General features: G+C 42.2%; 1 protein-coding gene across 10 annotated transcripts in view; it reads left to right on the forward strand.

The window, feature by feature from the left end:
• The window catches only part of ESRRG (estrogen related receptor gamma), a 580,472-nt gene that overhangs the window by 55,657 nt on the left and 504,882 nt on the right, over positions 1 to 19,933 (forward strand). The window contains exon 1 of one of the 10 annotated variants that reach the window (XM_032466758.1): positions 837 to 1,982. The exons of 7 other annotated variants lie outside the window; for them this stretch is intronic. The gene's annotated coding sequence lies outside the window, so the exon portion shown is untranslated. Of the gene's footprint in view, positions 1 to 836; positions 1,983 to 19,933 lie in introns of those variants that run through there. 2 more of the 10 variants (XM_032466767.1, XM_014562156.2) reach the window with 2 other exon arrangements.

Genomic DNA, 19,933 nt, shown 5'->3' on the forward strand with positions numbered 1-19,933 from the left:
TAACAGTACAATATAAACTGGTGCAGAAAATGAATTCTACATGACAAATTCGTACCTTTAGCAACAGAATCAGAGCTTGGGTTGAGGTTCGAGTGACCGTTTCCCAGCTATGTTGACCCCCACCTCTTTAAGCCACAGTTTTCATATTTGCAAATTGGCCATAGTTCTGTCTGCCTTGTAGGATTGTTGTGAGGATCAAATGAGACCAAGTATTTTTAAATGTTTTTGTGCTTTATGATGAAAACTAGACAAATGACAGGCAGGAAGGAGGAAGGACACTGGTAGGATTGCACTTGAGGGTAGAGGCGTGTCTCAGCTGACTTTGGACCCCCGAGGCTGGCCCCGTGCCTGGTTCTGAGAGGCGGCTCAGTTAGTGTTGGTAACTACACACACGCCAGGCACTGTGGTAAGCCCTTGACCTGTGTTAGTCTTTAAAACTTACCAGTAATCCTGAATTGGTAGGTATATGATCTCCGTTTTGTAGATGAGGAAACAGAAGCTCAGCGATTTTCAGCAACTCTAGCCTCATGTAAGTAGACAGCAGTAGGATCAAAACAGGAAGCTGTCATCACATTACAGGATGAGGAATTATCATTACATCTGAACAATAGTGTGGGTAACGTGAAAAGCAGAGGCCTTGGATAATTTACCAGTTGCCCACACAGCTCCTGGGCCGGCTTTCAGCTCAGTAGGAGAGCACTTCCCTGGGCTGCCGGACACATTTAATGTGGCCTTTTGTTAAACTGTCAGTTCTGATTTCTGCCCTTTGAAGTAAGATGCACCACGATGAGAAAATACCATCCAGTGTACCATAACCTAGACTGGTCCTCGGGACAGAAGGGAGAGGAAGGTGGTGAGGCGCACACAGACAGGTACTCGGGTGACTTAATACCAGTGACTCGATTACGTTCGCTGCAGCAGCTAGCACCCCACCCTCCGCTTCTGTCTCTTGCATCTCTTAACTTTCCCTCTCAGAGCTGGCAAGGTCTAGAATTTCCATTCTCCTCCATAACAGGGTGGTGGAGGAGGTGGTGCGTGCTCTGCACGGCTTTTCTGCACCTCCTTATCCTGACAGCCTTCGTCTGTTAGTAGGTTCTCCTGGAATGAAGTTGTACAGTTGTACCCAGTTGATAATCAACAATAATAAAATGACCCCCAGCCGAACAGTAATGTTAAAACACCAGCCTCTGAATCGGGCAAGCAGAAAACAGAAGTAGGCGCCACAGTACCCAGTCCTAGATCAATTTGTCCTCAGTTTCTTTGTGCGGCACATCAGCGGAGCCTTAAATACCTAACACAGGGTTAGTAACACACTGCGGATCTGAAGGTTTGTGTCAGAATCAGAGGGAAATACATTTTAAACACTGGGATTCTTTTTTTTTTTTTTTTTTTTAATTCTGTGACAATACAGGACATGGTAGGTCAGGACAGCAGAGATTAGAGACTATATTTAAGGTAAGTCCAGGGAATACCTTCCACTGTTGTCAGAGTCCGGTTGGTAATTGTGTTTGGTTTCCCAGGAACTGCGCTAACAGCCTGGAGATGAAACCCTGGGGGTGGGGTGGGGGTCGGGGAGACGCTTTCCATGCTCCTCCCTGACCTGTGGGAAGTCTGCTGGGTTGAATTGTGTGAAGTTGTCAAAGGTTGCTCTGCTCTCCAGCACTTGGCACCAGCTCCGCTGAAATGTGATGCCATTGGTTTTCAGTAAAGGTTCCTTTCTGCAGGGCTGCAAACACAGATCAGCTGCTACTGTGTATACACAACCAGAGAGCAAATCAACCAGCACATTGAAAGCAGCCTTTTTCACCCCGAGACTTTCCAAGATCTCCTCTTCACGCAGGAAGTTTCCTTCTCTGTTGTCAGATTTAGCACCGTGCTCTTGTCATCAGATCCGAGCTAGGCTCCCTGCTGCACAGTAGAGAGGCTTCCTTAAGACATTTGTCCTTGAAACTGCACCAAACTCTTGGAAGAACCCAGAACGTGTAAGTATGTATGATTTAGGCAGCAATAGTCCAGGACAGAGCTGCAATCAACCATTTTACAATATCCGATTAGCAGCGCAGGAGGGATTTTTCCGACGTTATGTTACATTCATTTTCAATTCGTTCTGAGGAAACAAATCAATTCTAGCTTCTGATACAGTGACTTTGCAGTAGATGGGGTTGTAATATGTTAGCTTTAACTATTTGCTGTTCTCATTTAGCATTTAGATGTGACTTGTGGGACAGTTATTGTGGTCATTAAACTATAAAACTTCTAAATTTTTATTAGGAATTATAATTGTTGGGCATGTCCATCCTGAGAAGCAAGTTTGCTTTGGGGAATGTTTTTAGAGAATTAACCACATAAATTCTTAGACAATAGATTGAATTTGTACCGTCCTTGCTCTCAATAAAACATATTAGTTTGCAGTTTTAATTTACTCGTAAAGAGCATTCCACTGAGGTTTTGTCTTAATTGAATCCTACCTAGTGCTGTCTGTTTGATGTTTTACTGTCTTGAATGTATCTGTTTAAGTCACTCTGCCGGGTTGCAGTCTGGTTAAACCTGTGTTCAGGCACTCTGTAGAGCCTAAGAACAAGCAGGTAAAATGAATACTCAGAACTGGGGAGGGGTGGTGGATTTGTTTTAAAGGGTGGTCTTACTACCCTTGAAAGCTTTTTAGCTGCACAACGTGAATGGCTGTCAGATGGAGACCACAGACTGATTACTCTGAGGCTCTAAGTCAAATCTCAGCTTGTCCACTTTCGTGAACTCCAACCAATAAAAGCCCGGGCCCCCTTTCCTATCAATTTTTAATATGCACCAATACTTAGGTTTATAAGATTAATTTCTCTCAGATTAGTCTGATTGATAGCTGGATTGTGGTTTCTTAAGAGCTGGCTCCCGAAACCCACAGCAGAGCTGCATTCCATTTAACTAGTGAATGTAAAAACGGGTAACCATGGATTCAGCCACCACTCACTGCCAGTGCAATGACTTGTTGTAAACAATACAAATGAGCCAGGAGAGCAGAGGCAACCAGACATGAAATGATTTTAATAGAAATTACGGTAAAAGGTCATGTGATGTGGTATCAGCGTCTGTTCAGTTTTAAAGGGAAAGTCTGTCTTTTCTCCCCCACTTTGCCACCCCCCCACCTCTTCCCAACCAACCCAAGTAGATTATCTCCACAAACTTGGCAGGTCCCACTCTCTGCTTCCGTGGAGAAGGGTGGCCAGTGTAATTCTGGGCAAAGTGTGGTGACTTGTGGATTTTCACGGTAAGCACCTTTATTTCCGAAACACAAAAGGACATCTGTGTCTTCCTGGGTTTCCCTTCATGGAAGGTCACGCTAATTGTGCGCTGGACGTCCTCGAGCTTTGACCTAAGAGGAATGGGTTATTTTGTTCCCTAGCTTTTCCATGATACAACTGTCTCTTCTCTCCCTTCCTACGTCTCTGGCTTGTTTCATAACCTTGGTTGCTTTGAAAACTGTTCCGTGCTTTAGGAGCAACTCCTGCAGTATGGTAATGAGCACATGCAGATGCTGGGAGCGCGGTGTCCAGCCTCAAGGTTTGTGTCCAGGGAGACCTTTGCAGAGTTCTCCAAGGACGAGCTTTTACAATACTCTTTGCATTTCTCTGGTGGAAATGGTTCCCAGTCCCAAAAATGATTGTAGCATTCATAAATTTGCCTTCCACCAAGAAATATGAATGCGTTGTACTTGTGTTAAGTGCTTACCTCTGGTTTGTTTGATATACTGATCCCTGCTCTGCTTAGTAAAAGGAAATGAAAGAATGGACTCTGGTCCTCAGACTTGGGGGGAAGGGGGTGCTTAGAAGCCAGATTTAGGGGTGGACCTAGTTGGTGCCCAGTGTGCAGGAGTGAAGGGGCTCAGAATCACTGTCGCAGACAACCACGGGCACCTTGAGCAGAGGTCTGTCTCTAAATCTGTTGTGTCTCAAGGTGAAACAGACCTAAACTGGTCTCTTGAGCCACACCTCCTTTTACTTGCAGATGGCAGAAATCTTTGTATCACCTTGGAACAAAAGACAATGTTGTGTTTATGTTTTACCTCCTTGTAACATACAGATACTTCTGAATAGATGCATAATTTTACGTATATCGATGCCGTACTGAATAATATCATTTTAGGTGTTTGTTTTCCTGTTAATACCTTACTATGATAGGTCCCATCAGCACATGAAAAAAACCATGGGGGTTGTAATTTAGAAGCCCTGTAAGATATCAGAGCATCTGCCTTCTCTCTATACATGAGGAGTTTGAGCTACTGGACTTTTTGTTTGGAACCTTAAGTGTTAACATTGTAGTCACATTTAAGCTTTTCATTTTATTTTTTGGATTTTTTTATTTAAAAAAAAATTTTAAGTTTTTTTGTATATATATATTTTTAATTAAAATGTAGTCAGTTTACAATGTTGTGTCAATTTCTGGTGCACAGCATAATTAAGCTTTCTATTTTTTTTTAATTAATCTGTTTATGATGTTGGAGTGCCTCACTGCATGCTTAGGCTGAAGAATTCTTCAGAACGTCAGGGTGGGCTGTGGCCTCGTGGTGTGTTAACTATTCTAATACTAGCTTTGCTTATCAGAAAGAAACGAAAGAAGAGCCTCTAGTCATTCATGTTGGGGAGGCGGGGAAGGAACAATTTGAAGCTGACATGGGAACACCAAGTCCGAGTGAGGTTTGGGGTAAATTATAATAAAATCTATTATTTTTACTTCTCCTGGTCTTGATTCTCCACATAGAAGAACAGAAACTATAAAATCCCAGCTGCAGGGTGGTTAGAAGCCCAGTCCGTGGAGTCAGATAGGTGTTGGAGTCTTCTTCATTCTGGACATCCTTTTGCTTAAGACTTTGAGCAAAGTGACATCACCTCTCTGAGCCGCCCCCTTGTCATCTGTATGTGGAGGAGGGTAACGCACCAGCGGGTGGGTGAAGGGGTTAACTGAGCGGATGCACAGAAAGTACTTCACACCCTGTCTGGCATATAGTAAGTGCTTCATAAACTGCTCCTAGTTTCATTATTATTATTTTTAAAAATTTTATTTACTGAAGTACAGTTACAATGTGTCAATCTCTGGTGTACAGTGTCCCAGTCATGCATATACATACATATATTCATTTTCATATGATTTTTTCATTAAAGGGTATTATAAGATATTGAGTATAGTTCCCTGTCTTTACAGAAAAAAATCTGTTTTCTTCCACCTGTTTTTATATATAATGGCTAACATTTGCAAATCTCAAATTTCTAAATTTATTGCTTCCAACCTCCTTTCCCTGTGTAACCATAAGATTGTTTACTATGTCTGTGAGTCTGTTTCTGTTTTGTAGATGAGTTCATTAGTGTGTGGAATCTAAAAAAAGAAAAAAAAAAAGAGGACACTAATGAACTCATCATTATTATTTTTGATTGAGGGACCATTTTATTAAGTAGAATCCTGTTCTGAGTGTCAGGTCAGAGGAAGACGACGTTCACATTCTAGGTTGGTCACTGGTTCTAGTGACAGTTGTACATGGCAGTCACTTGGCATCACTTGGAAGATGGTGATTTAGTTTGTAGCCCAGTGTAGTGTTTTACATAACATTTGCTAAAAGCCAAACCTAGTGTCTTTTTACTATACATTTTTTTTTCATTTTCATGCAGATTATTTAGGAAAGCTAATTAAGGTTTTTTTTTTTTGTATTTATGATTTCTGATGACTGTGGGTATTGTGGTAACATGCACATTTTATTTATGATCCGGTTGCTAAAGTTGCGAGTGGAAAAACACCTAGAGGTATAAGATATTCATCATTACATCAATCCCCAAAGCTTAAAACTAGTGGTTCCTAGTTGTTCTCAGAAATAATCATGTTACTAAAAGGCAGTCATAATTACCAGGCTAATAAACATGGGGGTTTTATGCTGTCAAAGAGAGAGGGTAAACTACATCTTGGCTGTGTCCTTTGACCTTCCTGAAATCTAAGCCTCTGATTCTCCCCTCCCTCCCTCCCTCCCTCCTTTCTCCCTTCCCTCCTGTGTCCATCCTTCCTCCCTTGTTTCCCTTTACCTCTTATATCCTCTCTCAACTGTAGAGCACTCTCTTTTTCTTTGTGACTCCGAAGGGTTCCGGGCAGAGAAAGAGAGGGGTAGGAGACCCACGGTCTTTTTATGTTCGTCCTGATTTTATAAATGGAAACTTTAAGAAGAGTCAGAAAAATCTGTTTTTCTTTCTCCTGCTATTGAACTGGAGAGGCACATCTGAAGTGACCTGCGGACTCCAGGGATGCCTCGTTCAGGAACTATTTGTTGATTCATTGATTAAACGGCTTGGAGGGAAGGGACGTCGAGTGCAGAATCCCCTTAGTAGTGAAAGCTTTGGAACCCAAGCTGCAACGTGCAGGCACTTGGCTTCTCTGTGACCTTCCAACAGCTAATCTCCTTTAAGAACTGAATCAAAGCAGTTAAGGGATATTGTCAGATGGATTTTGCCTACAGTTGGGTTTTTGGCCGTGGCATGTAGAAGGCAATACATTCTTCACAAGGATGTGAATTTTTTTTTTCCAGAAAGGAATGAAGACAAGGTGCCAGCAGAGATCTCTAGAGAGGGGCTCTTGTTTATCCATGGTGCTGCTCAGGCCGGGACAGCTGCAAGGTGGATGGCTTTCTCACACTTCCCAGCCAGCCTTCTCCCTGACTACCCTTGCCGATGGTCTGGGCCACAGGCACTTGTGCAGCGGGGCCCCTCTCCTTAACCCCCTCTTCCAAGGGCAGAGAGGAAGCCTGCGATTAGAATCAGTATCGTCTGAGTGACAGTGGGTGCCTGCTATTTTGGGGAGACCATAGTGTGTAGAAATTAGAGCTGGGAACTATTCATTTAAATGGATGAATGACGTGTCTCAAGTCACACAACTTGTGTTGTACCAACCAGGGCTAGAACTTGGGGTTTCTGACTCTCAAGGTAGCACTCTCTTGAGGGTTCCTGTCTTCTAGTGAATAGACTACAAAAGAGAGCGTTTATAACATAGTGGAATAAAAAATCCAGCTTAGGAAATGGTAAGGGATTGCTCAAAGGAGTCATATGGGTCCAGTTCTAATCTTGAACCTTGGGAAAGATACCAAGCCATTCTGGGCTGTGGTTTTCCTCGCTGTAAAATTAAGATGAAAATAATTAATCAGTGATGATAGCGAAGCAATAAATACAATGCTTATATTTTAATTTTAGGTTTGTTGTGAGAATTACGTAGGAGTACTATAAATTGCCTAGTCTTCTGCTTGCTGCAGGATAGATATCAGTAAATATTATTGTCATTCCTCTTCTCAAGGTTGGTGGTGGAGTCGTGTAGTGTGGCATTAGGAGAAAAGGCTTTAAGAATGAATCCGGAACAGTGTAGCTCAGTGGTCCTCAACATTTTCTTCTGCTGTAACACGTAACAGAAAAAACGTGTGTGAAGAATTACCACCTGCCTGGCATAGAGGGATCAGTAAATAGTAAGGAGATGGTGATGGTGGTGATGGTGGTGGTGGCTGTGACAAAGGTGCTGAGCTGACAGGTGATGTGCGTCGACCACCGATGAGCCTGGGGCTCTGAGCAAGCCCCAGAGCTTTCGTTTGGTCTGCACTGCTTTCTTTTCTGTACTGGAGAGGAAATCAAACTGTTGGTGGACAAGTGCTATGCCATTGTAAGTGCATCTACACTCATTTCAGTTAAAAAGAAAGCAATCAGACTTCACTATGTTATCACTGGTAACAAATTACTGGCAGCATACCAGTTGGTCTAGAAGATGCTGTCTTTCCTGGAGGAATGTGATTTTGAACGGTGACTTACATCCCAGCCCTGGACCTGGACTACATGGGTTTGTGTTCTGGATCAACCATTCATGAGCTGTGATGACCTGGGGAAGTAACTGACCCATTCTAAATCCCTGTTCCCTCACAGGGGTGGTGGTCGCTCTGCAGCAGAGCACATGCTTAGCAGGCACGAGGTCCTGGGTTCAATCCCCAGTATCCTGTAAAGAAGTAGTATTAGGAAAAAAATCTCTATTCTCTTATCTTTAATTGGAGTAAGAATGGTACCCACCTAGAACTATTGTTGTGAGGCTTAAATGAGTTGACACATGGAATAGTAGTAGGAAAAGTGTCTGGTGCTCAGTAAGTGCTGGCAAGTTTTAGAGATATTTGTCTCTAAGCTATTGGCTGGGGCGACATCAAGTATATGTTGAGATTCTCTCTCAAAATTGCCTTCTTTAATGTTAGCCTGGTGCCATGAATATATAAAACTGTTGTTGTTGTTGTTTAGTTTCAACATCATAAAAGCTGTCCTTTTTGTGTATGCTTACCATTTAAAAAGGCATTCTGCCATATGTTTTACATGGCCTCTTAATTGACTTAATTCCCCCATTATTCTTATCAAATAGTGTTACCTCCATCTTATAAATGAGAAAACAGAGCCTGCAAGAGGTGATAGATCTTGCCCAGCTAGTAAGAGACAGGGCCAAGCTTCTGACTCGTAATCTTTTCTACATTCCTTTTCCTAAGCTACCTTGTTAAGTTGGAGGCAGTTTGCCGAGCTGGTGGGAAAGGTGTGTTTTCTGGAATGAAACAGACCCAAGAATTAGGAAGTGAATTTATTCTGGGACATTCAGAAGACTCAAACCAGAAACGGGGAAGATGATCACAGTAAAAAGCAATTTAACTGATTTACTCAATAATCAGAAAAATCTAGAAATATACCTTAATTTGATCTTATGGACAGGAAGAGAGGAGAGACAGAGGTGGAAAAGGTTAGTGGAGAATGAGGAAGAGAAGGAGGAGGAAGAAAAGGAGCAAGGGGAGGGGGAAGTGACGGTGGGACAGGGGCATAAGTAGATGCCTCGAGCAATCTTGGAGGTAGATAGTCTGGAATTATCATTCTTATTGTAGACATTATTTTATCCAAAGCAACGCAACTAGAAATAATGGATTCGGGATTGACACTATGGTATTTTACCTCTGAACCCCAGTGCATCCTTCTGCTACATTGTGCTGCGTTTGAGACATAAAAATTCATACAAAGATATAGACACGTAAAGACAGAGAAGTGTAGGTACACGGACATGGGGACAAGTCATTTAGCTTTTACAATGATTAGCGTGGAGATTTTTCTAAAGTTCTTTTGTGCTTTTACAAAAATAGGCATAAATTAGATTAACCTATGTGCAGAAGAATGGTGTTTAATAATATTTAATGCTCTTTATTTAAAAGTAGTTTTTACTTCTATTATTGAATTGGTTTTCAAAAAAAAAAAAAAACCTTGTGAGCTAAATAAGTCACACTTTTCTTCTCAGTTTTACAGATGAAGAGAATAAGTCACGCAGGGGTTAAGTTACTTTCCTAAGATCGTGGTGGTTGATAGCAGACACGAAAGTCATTCTCTGGTTCTTAACCCTCCAGAAAAACGACGTTTCTCTTTCCTGTGATGATCTCTTCTCATTGGTGTGGTTATCGTTTCATCAACTTCTAAGAACTTGGGGACGCACGGATGGAGGAGTCACACCTGTGTACATAATGAGGGCCTTTCTTGGAAATGGAGGTAGAGGATGGCCCTTTGAGGCAGGTTTTGCTCTTGCCTTCAAATCTAGAACACCTTCATCTGATCCTTAAGGAATGACTTAAGGGTTCTAGTCTCCAATATTTTTTCCCCCCTGGAATCCAAGCTGGGCACTGAGGAGGACCCTATGCCTTCGTGTGCTTTAGCCTCCTGGGGTCCACCAGATGCCATGGTGTCTTCCCCAGACAGTTGCCTGCTGCTCCCACGATATGTCCGACTGGCACTCTGTTTGTAAAGCAGATGGAGTTCCCTTCCAAGATGTACTGCCTGCTCTGCGTGCTTGTTTTGAAGTACGGGGGACCAGGAAAAGAGGGAGGTACCAAACTCTTGTATGAGAAATGAGATGCAGTCCAAGGCAGAGTGGAAAGAGGGAGATGGGAAATCTTCATAACTTCCAAGGTTAATGCCAAGGTCAGACCACCTTCTAAATCAGTTTAAGCAGAATCCCTAAAATTAGGCCACTTGGCAAAGGCCCCAGGGTCTTTTTTGAGGGGAAAAATGGTAGCTGCCCAATTACTCTTTGTCAGTGTTTAAATGGCGGAGAGGAAGGATTAAAAGGGGTAAAAGGGATGGCTTTTCACCTTTTCCCTTAGAAGGTCATGGAGCCATCTGACCAGCTTTGAGAAAAGCTGCTTGAGAGTAACCGAGCTTGCTCATAAATAATTGTTTTCTTACCGTGTCCACTGAAATAAGATGCACAATGACTCCGCTCCACTGTTTCTCTAGATTTAAGTATTTCTTCTGATAATACATGATATTTGCATAGTGAAAGTTTGTGAAGTCACGAATCATCCTCTCCCTCTCAGAGCTGAGTTCACTTAGCAGGACTGAGTGGCTTGTTCAGAGCAACACAGCTTGCTCAGAAGAGAACAGAAGACTCGGAACTGAGTCCTCTGACATCTAGATCTGGGTTGATTTTACCTCTTAGACATTCCCGTCTTGGAAGAGGGTTCATGCAGGGTAGGACTGCAGACGGAGTGGGAAGAAAGTGAGGAAGGGGGTCAAACAGCCCGGAGAAGCAGAGGGAGCAATTTGTAATGTCCCTTTTTTGTGGCGGCTGTGATGTCCATGGCCACTGGATGGTGCAAAGATTCTGATTTTGTCCTCAACTGAAAATGAAGGCCAGGGGGCAGGGTAAGAGAAAGTACCCCCTGGGAGGAGCATTCAGGATGCAGGTTACTTCTCCGCCCTCAGTTCCTTCCTCTCTTAGTCCAGGCAGTGGAGTGGAAATCTACTCTCTGCTTCTCAGAGGACGGAACTGAGGCAGCTCTAAGCGAAAGAGATATGACCTTGTACATGCAAACTTAGTTCCGGTGTATCTGTCGTCCCACCCACTTGACTGTGCAATAGAAGTGTGATCCCTGCCAGTCATACCACCTTAAACATGAAGGGACGACTTCACGTGCAACATCCCTTCATCAAAGCAGTTAATACCCTTAGGAGGAAACTGCACTGGCCTGATACTTAGTTAAAAGATGGATGCCATATTTTTTTCCCCTTTGGCATGAAACCTTTTAAGTCCTGTGGATATTAGAAACTGAAAAGAATGTGTGTTCTCTCTCACATGAGCTCTATTTCACTAATACAAAGTAAATAGGATCCTAACCCAGTAGGATGAATTTCTTGGTTTGGCTTAATTCTAAGACTATGACAGAGAAAGGATAATGGCTCTAATCTTCAAGTTGACCAGCTTTAGTTAGCATTTGGCCATAGCGTCTTGGTAGGAAGTCTATTCAAGCGAATGCTAATGCTTTAAAAGTACTGTCTGTGACTGGTGGAGTGAACACACCAGTGCCCTACAGATGTCAGCTTTTTGCCCTCAAACCTGGTAGTAGCAGCTGCCAGCTAGTATTTCAACATCACTTTTAGAATGTTAAACTGCAATCATCACATGCACCGCAAAGAACGTTCAGTTGAAGAATGCATGCTAAAAATCAAAATGTTGTTTGTATGCTAGAGGTTGACTCTATATTTCTCTCCATTGGATTATTTAATCATCAATTTAATTTTAGTAAAGTTTCACTTTAATACTCCTAGAAATTAGAGGGAAATATTGCTTACATTCATTTGCTGTGTTACACAGACACAGTACACAGCAAAGGTAAAAGATAAAAGATCAATTCTTATGGCTCTCATAGTCTCAAGCTTTTAAGGCTGTATTACAGAAACTTTGTAATTATGGTGGGTAATCTTGCAGAAAATTAAATGTTGAGTTTGCATATGTGAAGAAGTTTGGGCTATTTTGCTCACCATAGCTGGTTGGTGCTAAGCGTCTCATGGTCCTCGTCAGGCTTTGGGTTTCACTTCACTGCTAGTAAAATGCTGTTTGTGGAATAAGTGAAATCCTCAGCAGGGGCACACCGTCCTACGTTGGAGGCATATTTTAGAGAACTTGTGGCTGTAGTTTACTTTGCTTCAGATGACTCTAGACCAGTGATTCTCAGCTAGGGGCAGTTACACCCTCCAAGGGACAATGCTTGAAGACATTTTTGATTATTACTCCAGTGAGTAGAGACCAGAGACGACGCTAAACTTCATCCTATGCACAGCGCAGCACCTACACAACAAGGAACTGTCCAGCCCCAAATGTCAATAGTGTTGATTGAGAAGCCCGGTTCTTGACTCTTCCAAAATTTAAAAAGTCAGGGAGAAAGTAGGTAGCTTAAGTATTTTCAGATCTTTTCAAATGGATGATTTCATGATTAGAATTTTCCCCATGGGATGTAGAATAAAGATGAAAAATATAAACAAGTCCTCTATGTAGCAAGTCATAGAGTTGCTTTAAAAATATTTGGAATATAGTATGTGTGTTGTGGCTACTGAGCTACATAAAACAGCCACCATCCCAACGTTATCAATAGCTACAACTTACACAGAGCTTACTACGTACCAGGTACTGTCCAAAGTGTCTGCCCCTAGGCTGATTCAGCGAATCCTCAATGCAACTCAGCTAAGGAGGTACCATGACGGTGGCCTCCAGTACTCAGACACTTACATGCTTGAGTTTGTAGGCATAAGTTGAGCTCCTGGCCGGAAGTGTAAGGAACAGAGCAATGGCAACACTGACAGCCATATGTTTGGAAAGAGGAAGGCTTTATTTTCCTAAATGCCCCCGATTGCTCAAGCTTTGATTCTATAGTGCTATTATTGCCAAAGTGCTTCTCTGGGAAACTAGGATTGCCATCATAAAGCAGGTTTATATTTGCTTCTAGAGGGAGAAAAGGAAAAAGGTTTTATAACTCTCTGCTTGCCAGCTCTGCACCTGGTCCCATGCCTATCTGTCTTTTCCTCTCCAATAACCATTCTCAGCGGAACTGGTCTTCCAGTTGTGTGTAAATGTTGGAGAGTGAGTATCCGTTGCAGCTCAGCCTTGTCGATATGCAGTGGTCGCTCCCACTTGTGGCCTGACTGTCCTCTGTCTCATCTCCAGAGTTTGCAGTGGGGACAGAAGGCTCTTCCTTTAAAATTTCATCATCGGGGTGGGTTTGATCCACTTAAACCTCATGTTTCAAAGAAAAATAGGTGAAATTTCTCTAGGCAAGCCTCACGGGAGATTCTCCAAGAACACATTTCACAGTGGAATTTTGCCTGGAAATGCCACATCAAAAGTCATATTCCCAGTGGGGATTTCTGGGGGAATTGGGACGTTAGCTTGATTTGCTGCTTTCACACCTTCTGAGGAGTCTGAGTCCAGGGAATTAAGTTTGTCATAGCTGCTCATCTTACCTTGCCAACCTGGCCTATTGTATTAAACCTCAGTTGCCGTAAAAACTGGAAAGGAAAACATCACAAATAACTAGACATATATCAGTATTCTGAGCAGCCGTATTTATGGGGCACTAATGGATATCCTAGGCCATTTATCTTTCTAGTAGCAGCTGAAACACCTCTGCCTTGTTCTCACTGCAAAGCTTTCCTGTTTAGCAGCCATAGAATCCCCAAGCTTGGTACTGGAGTTGGGGGAAAGCGGCACTCTAGTGCTTGATTGCTTTAATTTCTTGCTTACTTTGCCTTTCTTCCTCATTGACAACCCAAAACAGAACACAGTAAAGATAGGTTCAAGTTTGAGGAATGTATAGGGAGACTGGCATAGTTAGGGGAGGCGGGGAGAGAGTGGGGTAGAAAGAGGCCCAATTCCCGTGTTCTTTACCTCTTTCTGTTTCAACAGAGAGTCCTGTATGCAGTTCAGAGTCTTTGTGTTCATCGAGTTCCAATAAAACACATAAGGCATGCTCACGCTTTGGAGAACTTCTAATACTACGCACATGTTAGCTTCCACCCTTTCTCAGGCTCCTGGCTGCTCTTGTCTTCTGTGCAGGAAAGGTCTGCAATGCAGGTGAACGATGCCCAGATCAGGAGGGACTGTAGCTCCTTTGAGACTTCTCCCCGTGGCGGTCTGTGGTTCCTTTGGTAGGGGCCCATCTGGGTTCTGTGCCTGGCTTTGCCACTTATTAGCCTGTGACCATGAATCAAATTACTTACTATTGCTCAGCTTCCATGACTGTGGAATGGATCAAATTGTATGTATATGTGTATGTGTATATATATGTGTGTATATATATATAGTGTGTATATATGTGTGTGTGTGTGTATATATATATATAGTGAAGAGTAAATGATGTGAAATATACAAAGCGCAAAATGTAGTGGGTAAAGGGTTTGGTGGTTTCCGGGGTAATACCAGTATTACTGGGGTAATGATATACCCATAATATAGTGCTGTGCACACTACTGGAGTTTTTCTTGAGAAACTTGACTCCAGACTTAGCTCTAAGAAAAATGTAGTCTGAGGGCAACAAACTTAGACTCACGTCTAAAATGCGGGTCCCATGCCTCTAGCCCCACGTATGAGTAGGACTCTCTAGAGCATGGGCTCCGGTAACTGGTACTTTTAGAAACACCTCATGTGATTGGGATACACTTCAGAGTTCGGGGACCCCAGGGCCAGCCGCGTCCTCTCCTGCTCTGTCATGTCCCTTCCCTCCGGCAGCCTCGGCATGAAGTCTGGAGAATGTTAGCTCCTCCAGTGGAAGGTTCTTCTCGCCCTGGCGGAGTCTGTCTCTGAGCCTGGTAACGCACTCCCCCAGTTTGTAAACAGGCCATTCCACGGCCGGCCCCGCGTGCTTGGGTAACCTAAGTGGTGTGATAATGAGGTTGGACCGAAGGTCACAAGATTGTTCACATGTGTGAGGGGATTGTGGGCTTAGCCTCTCAGGTGAGGGAAAGGCTAGCACACCAACTGTACCCACACTTCAAAGCGTGGAGCTGGTCGCTGCACTAACTTAATTATCTGCGCTATGGATATCTTGAGGAACATGTCTATACCCCAGATACAGTTACTTCACAGTAGAAGATAGGCAGGAGGTGGTGGTTCCGTTGCCAGCTTCCTAAGATGCTTTTTAGAGTCAGCTGGGTTGTTTAGTCCTCTCGTGCTCTTGGATGAAATATAAAAATAACGATGTGCAGCCGATCAAGCCCCATTCCCCCGTCTGCTGAACCTGCAATCTCCTAGGCTTTTTCTAGAACCCATTAGAGAAGGAGGATGAGAGGAAGGGTGACAGCCCCACATCTGATATTATCCAGAACGGATCCCGCTGTTAGCGCTCAGTGGAGGGGGAGAAGGGCTGGTCACCGAGGCACCTGCCTGGTTAAGGGCCGGTTAAGCAGCGTGAGCCGTGCCCTGCCCCTCCCCGCCCTTCCTCCCTTCTCTCTGTAGCCATCTTAGTTTTATTGACATCTCCACCAGAAGCCTGGAAGGGAAAGAAATACAACCCCAACCAGGTGATGTTTTCATTTCTAAGCCATAAAAGTGTTTGATGTTAAGAAACATTCGAAACTATAGACCAGAGGGAGGTATTTGTCTCCACCTGGTTTTTGCTGCTCCAAACCAGACTTGTCCCTGTAACCGCAAAGACCGAAGCACCGGTTTGCAGCAGTTTTCCAAACAGAAGGCCTTCAGTCTCCGACACTCCCCTTTGATTGTAGCTCTCGAGAAGAGGTTTCCTCTGCCAGGTGTCACTTTAATTTTTTACCTCCTTACAAGGAGCATTCTTGCGTTCGCGTCCGAGAGGTGGCATTATTTTGGAGCGGGCACCTCTGCCAGGGGTGTGATCTGGAAATGTAAAGAGAATGACTCAATCCCCTGACTGCCCTGAAATGGAATACAGCGCCCTGTGCTTTGACACCAAAACGTGGCCGGCTGTTGAGAAGCTGTTTCACAGGCAGAGACCGGGGGAGAAATGTTCAGCTTTGCAATTTTTTTGCACTCTTGTACAAGTCTCTCAACACAGGGTGCCCCGGCTTTCAAAACATGGTCATTTTCATGATGAAAATGCTGGGGAGAGAGCGCCGAAGCGTCATGCAAAACCAGCTGCGGCATCCTGCGTGACGTTCCAAATATTAATACAAATAGAATTAATTCACACGCTGGGGTGTCTCGGGAATCCATTTGAAGTTTGCACTTAACTTGGGCTTGAGATTCTTCCCCCGTGACTGCCCGTGTTGAGAAGTGTTTGCTAAACCTGGCAGTTCTGGGCCGCCTTCAATCTATAAGTTCACTCCAACTAATTCATGAACTCATCCTTGCTTTCAACTGGAAGCAAGCAGAGGTTAAAAAGTAGATGGCTGTTTCACATTCTTGTTTAGCAGTGAGGTGGTTACCAACATTGTCCCTGGCGTATTTTGCTTTATTTGGGGGAAAGAGCAAAGATAATGTACTGACCATTAGTGGATTCTTTAATGACGTGCTTTCTTAGTTCATTAAGGATTTTCTGTAGGTTTTGAAATATATCTGATTTGTAGATTCAATGAAGAGAGTGCCGATTCCTCCGTATCTTGAATTAAATTTAGTTTGTGGCTAAAGTAAGACTTTCCGTGTCTTTCTAGTTCTCCCAGCCTTGTCTTTCTATTTTTGAACAGTGAATTTAATAAAGAAACTATCTTGGAGTAATAATTCCGACAAGCCCTGGACGTTCCTTTGGGGGAAGAGGACTGACCTCTTCCTGTTTTTAATAAAACCTCTGTGAATTTGGGCTTGGCTCTTCTGCAGTCCTGGGCAACTGTCTTTTCACTCCACGGTGAGGGGTGGGGTGAGCCCATTGATTTCCTCTGAATGGGAGGCGTGAATGCAGACCTGGGCCCTTGAGAGGCTGGAAATACTCATGTCTGTTATTACATTTGGTTCTTACTTACCCGCATTTAGCTGCTTTGATCTATATTATCTCTCTTTTTCGTTATTGTTAGATTGTGTTTTTTTATTTGGGGGTCATCTATTTCTAAAAACACTGGGAAGTAGTGGTTTTGTGATGTGAGGTGGAATTACGGTCTGGTGATTGGCAGGCCGGTTTATCCTAACTGTGACACTGGCAATTATAAAAGCTGCTGCTGCTTTTTTTTTTTTTTTTTTTTTTTTTTTTTGTCTTTGTCTTGAACAAGGAGCATTTTACACCTTATTAACTCATGAAAATCCCACTGGATGGATAATTTGGAGTGGAAGAACTTAAGACCTTTGGGAAAAAAAAAAGAAGAAATTAACAAAGTCTCTGCTGATTATTCTTTATGGTCACTAAAAATATTTGGCTTACTAAATAAAATAGCCTATCCATGGAAGTTTGATATATTTTAAAATAGGATAATGGATATAAAATAACCATTTGTAAAGGATGTCTCAAGAAGATACCTGCACATTTGTTTTGATTGTTCAGAGATACTCAGAGGCATTTATTCCCTTGTGTCTGTCTGTCTCTCTGTCTAGTGTTCAATGTCATTTTGATTTTATAACTCAAAGATGACTCTTTTTCTCCTGAGTCATAGCATATTCCCTGAGAAATAGAATAATCTTGATGCTTGAAAAGGCAAAAGTCTCTGGATAAAGTTAATTTAAAATATATGATACAGCGAGCAGGTCTCTGTTAAACCCAGTAAGCAGGGTAAGTGTGGCTTTACCCACAGTGACGGCACTGGTCTAGCCCTCTTCAACCACGTAAGACTACAATTCTATGGCCAGGATTTATTTTGCATCATCTTTCTTTAGCTCACTCAGCTTAATTATACAAATATGAGAATCAAGTAAATGATGGAGACATTAAGAAGTTCAGAAGAAAGGGGAAATCACTGGACTCATAAAAACCTTTAAATGGATCCACATTATCTTCCAATTAAATATAACTCCGTGAAGACTTTTGTTGACCTTCACAATATGACCTCAATCATCATCTCCGAACATCCTTTTCCACTTCAACCATGTGCTTTGCGTTGGCTTCTCAGTGGGAGATTGAGTGGCAGTAGAAACTCAGTCTTCTTTAAGAAAAAAGCATTTTTGTTGTAATTAAAACATAAATAGAGAAAACAACATGAATGAAGTGCATGTCCTGCTGCCCTCTGTATATATGTGAGTATGTGTACTGTTGCTGTATATTGTATATGTATTGTATACTAGCTAGGACAAGAAATAGAATGTTGCCACCCCAGAAATCCCTCCCCGTGCCTCACTCAATCACAGACCTTTGTATCCCCATAAGTAACCATTATCCATTGTAATAGTCACTTCATTATATTTTTAGAAACACGTTTATCACCCACTGTGCATCCGCAAACGCTATGTTTATTTAGTCTTGCCCATTAAAAAAAAAATTGATATGCCTTTAAGTCTTTTTTAATCTGAAAATTTCCTTCTTAATCCTTTCCATTTCCTTAACAATTTGTCTATTGAGGAACTTGGGCTGCTGACCTCTGGAGTCTCTGTGAGCCTGAGTTTTCCCAGTTACACACTCACTGCATTCAACAAGTTCCTCAGCCCCTGCGTGTCCTACAAGTTGGCAGCCGGATCCAGAGACTGGATCACACTCAGGTTTGATCCCTTTGGCTAGAATATAGGTGGTGGTTGGCAAGCCTACAATCGTTACTGAAGCTCAAATTGTCCCGCTTTAGCCAGTGGGGACTCTTCAAGTTGGGTCTTCAGTCCTTTTGTCATTGCCTTAAAAGCTTTTGATAACTTCTCTGCTATCTGGTAATACAAGATGTTCCAGGCTCATCTTGTACATTTCCTGCGCTAGATCTGGAATCAGCCATTTCTCCATTTCTTCAGGTGAGAATGTTACATTTGGGTGCTAGAGACGCTCACTGCTGCTGGGCTGGCCATTGTTTCCTAACCCTTTGTAGAGGACAGGGTTTAGAATCTATCAGTCTGTTGATCTATGATCGATCTATTGATCTACGGATCTGTCAAAAACAAATAAAACAACAGATACATTTTATAGTTTATTTTATCACATATTTTATGAATTTATGAGTTCACACTGATGCTCCAATTCAAATTTTAGAGTTTTATTTAACATCTTCTGCGTTACATTTATATATCCTTCCTTCCCCAAGAATGTTGATTCTCAAGAACGCGGGGGAATAATAGAATTAGAATATCACATAATTACTCTTCTGTTTTATCCAATATTATGTACACAATAATCTCAGGGGAACAGTACTAATACTAGTACCATTGTAATTATTGAAAACATTAAACCTTTTTTTGCATTTGGTGCCCTCATTCTTCCCTTATTTTTAAAGAGTTGTGCTGTATCTACACTGTCAGAGCATATAGCCATTAGGTACTCTGCTATCCACTTCTTAGCCTCCTTCTAGGCTTAATTCTACAGGTAACTACATGTTTTAATGTCCACCACTAGTCTCCATGTTGATAGCCTTTCTGATTGTTTTGATTTCCTGAAACTCATTTTCCAGTTTGTTCTTTAGAAAGGGCTCATGGGAAATACTGGTCTCGGGAACAATATTTTTTCACTTCTTGACTAGACCCATAACAGTTGGTTTGAACCCTTTATACTTTCAAGTCAGTTTTGCTGGATATAAAATTATTTTCTTTTATTCAGTGTTTCAAGTAGATGACTCTCTTTTCTTCTGGCCTAGAGCATTGCTAGACAATCTGATGATAATTTAATTTTCTTTATAAGTCATGTAGTCTTTTGGCCTAGAAACCCACAAGGTTTTATTATGACATATTTTGGTATTGTTTTTGGCGGGGGTCAATATTGTCAGGTACATGATACAATTTTTCAATGTCATTTCAACTATTTTTAATATATGTCAGGAAATTTTCTTGAATTATAGTTAACTTAGGATTTTTCATGTTTCCTTGCTTTGGTTTATTCTTCAGAATCTCCTGTATGTTCAATTTTCTTTGCCTGTCTTTACTGTTAGTCTCTTATTTTATCTCTTTTTAAATTTCTTTTAGCTTTCCTCCTTTTTATCTTTTATATTTTTTAAGGGATTGTCTGTTGTGTTTACTTGTTTCTAGCTTAGTTGGCATTTATGAAATAATTTTTTCCTTTTACTTCTATTCTTTT

The sequence above is a fragment of the Camelus ferus genome, chromosome 23, assembly GCF_009834535.1.
Source record: "Camelus ferus isolate YT-003-E chromosome 23, BCGSAC_Cfer_1.0, whole genome shotgun sequence".
Lineage (NCBI taxonomy): Eukaryota > Metazoa > Chordata > Mammalia > Artiodactyla > Camelidae > Camelus > Camelus ferus.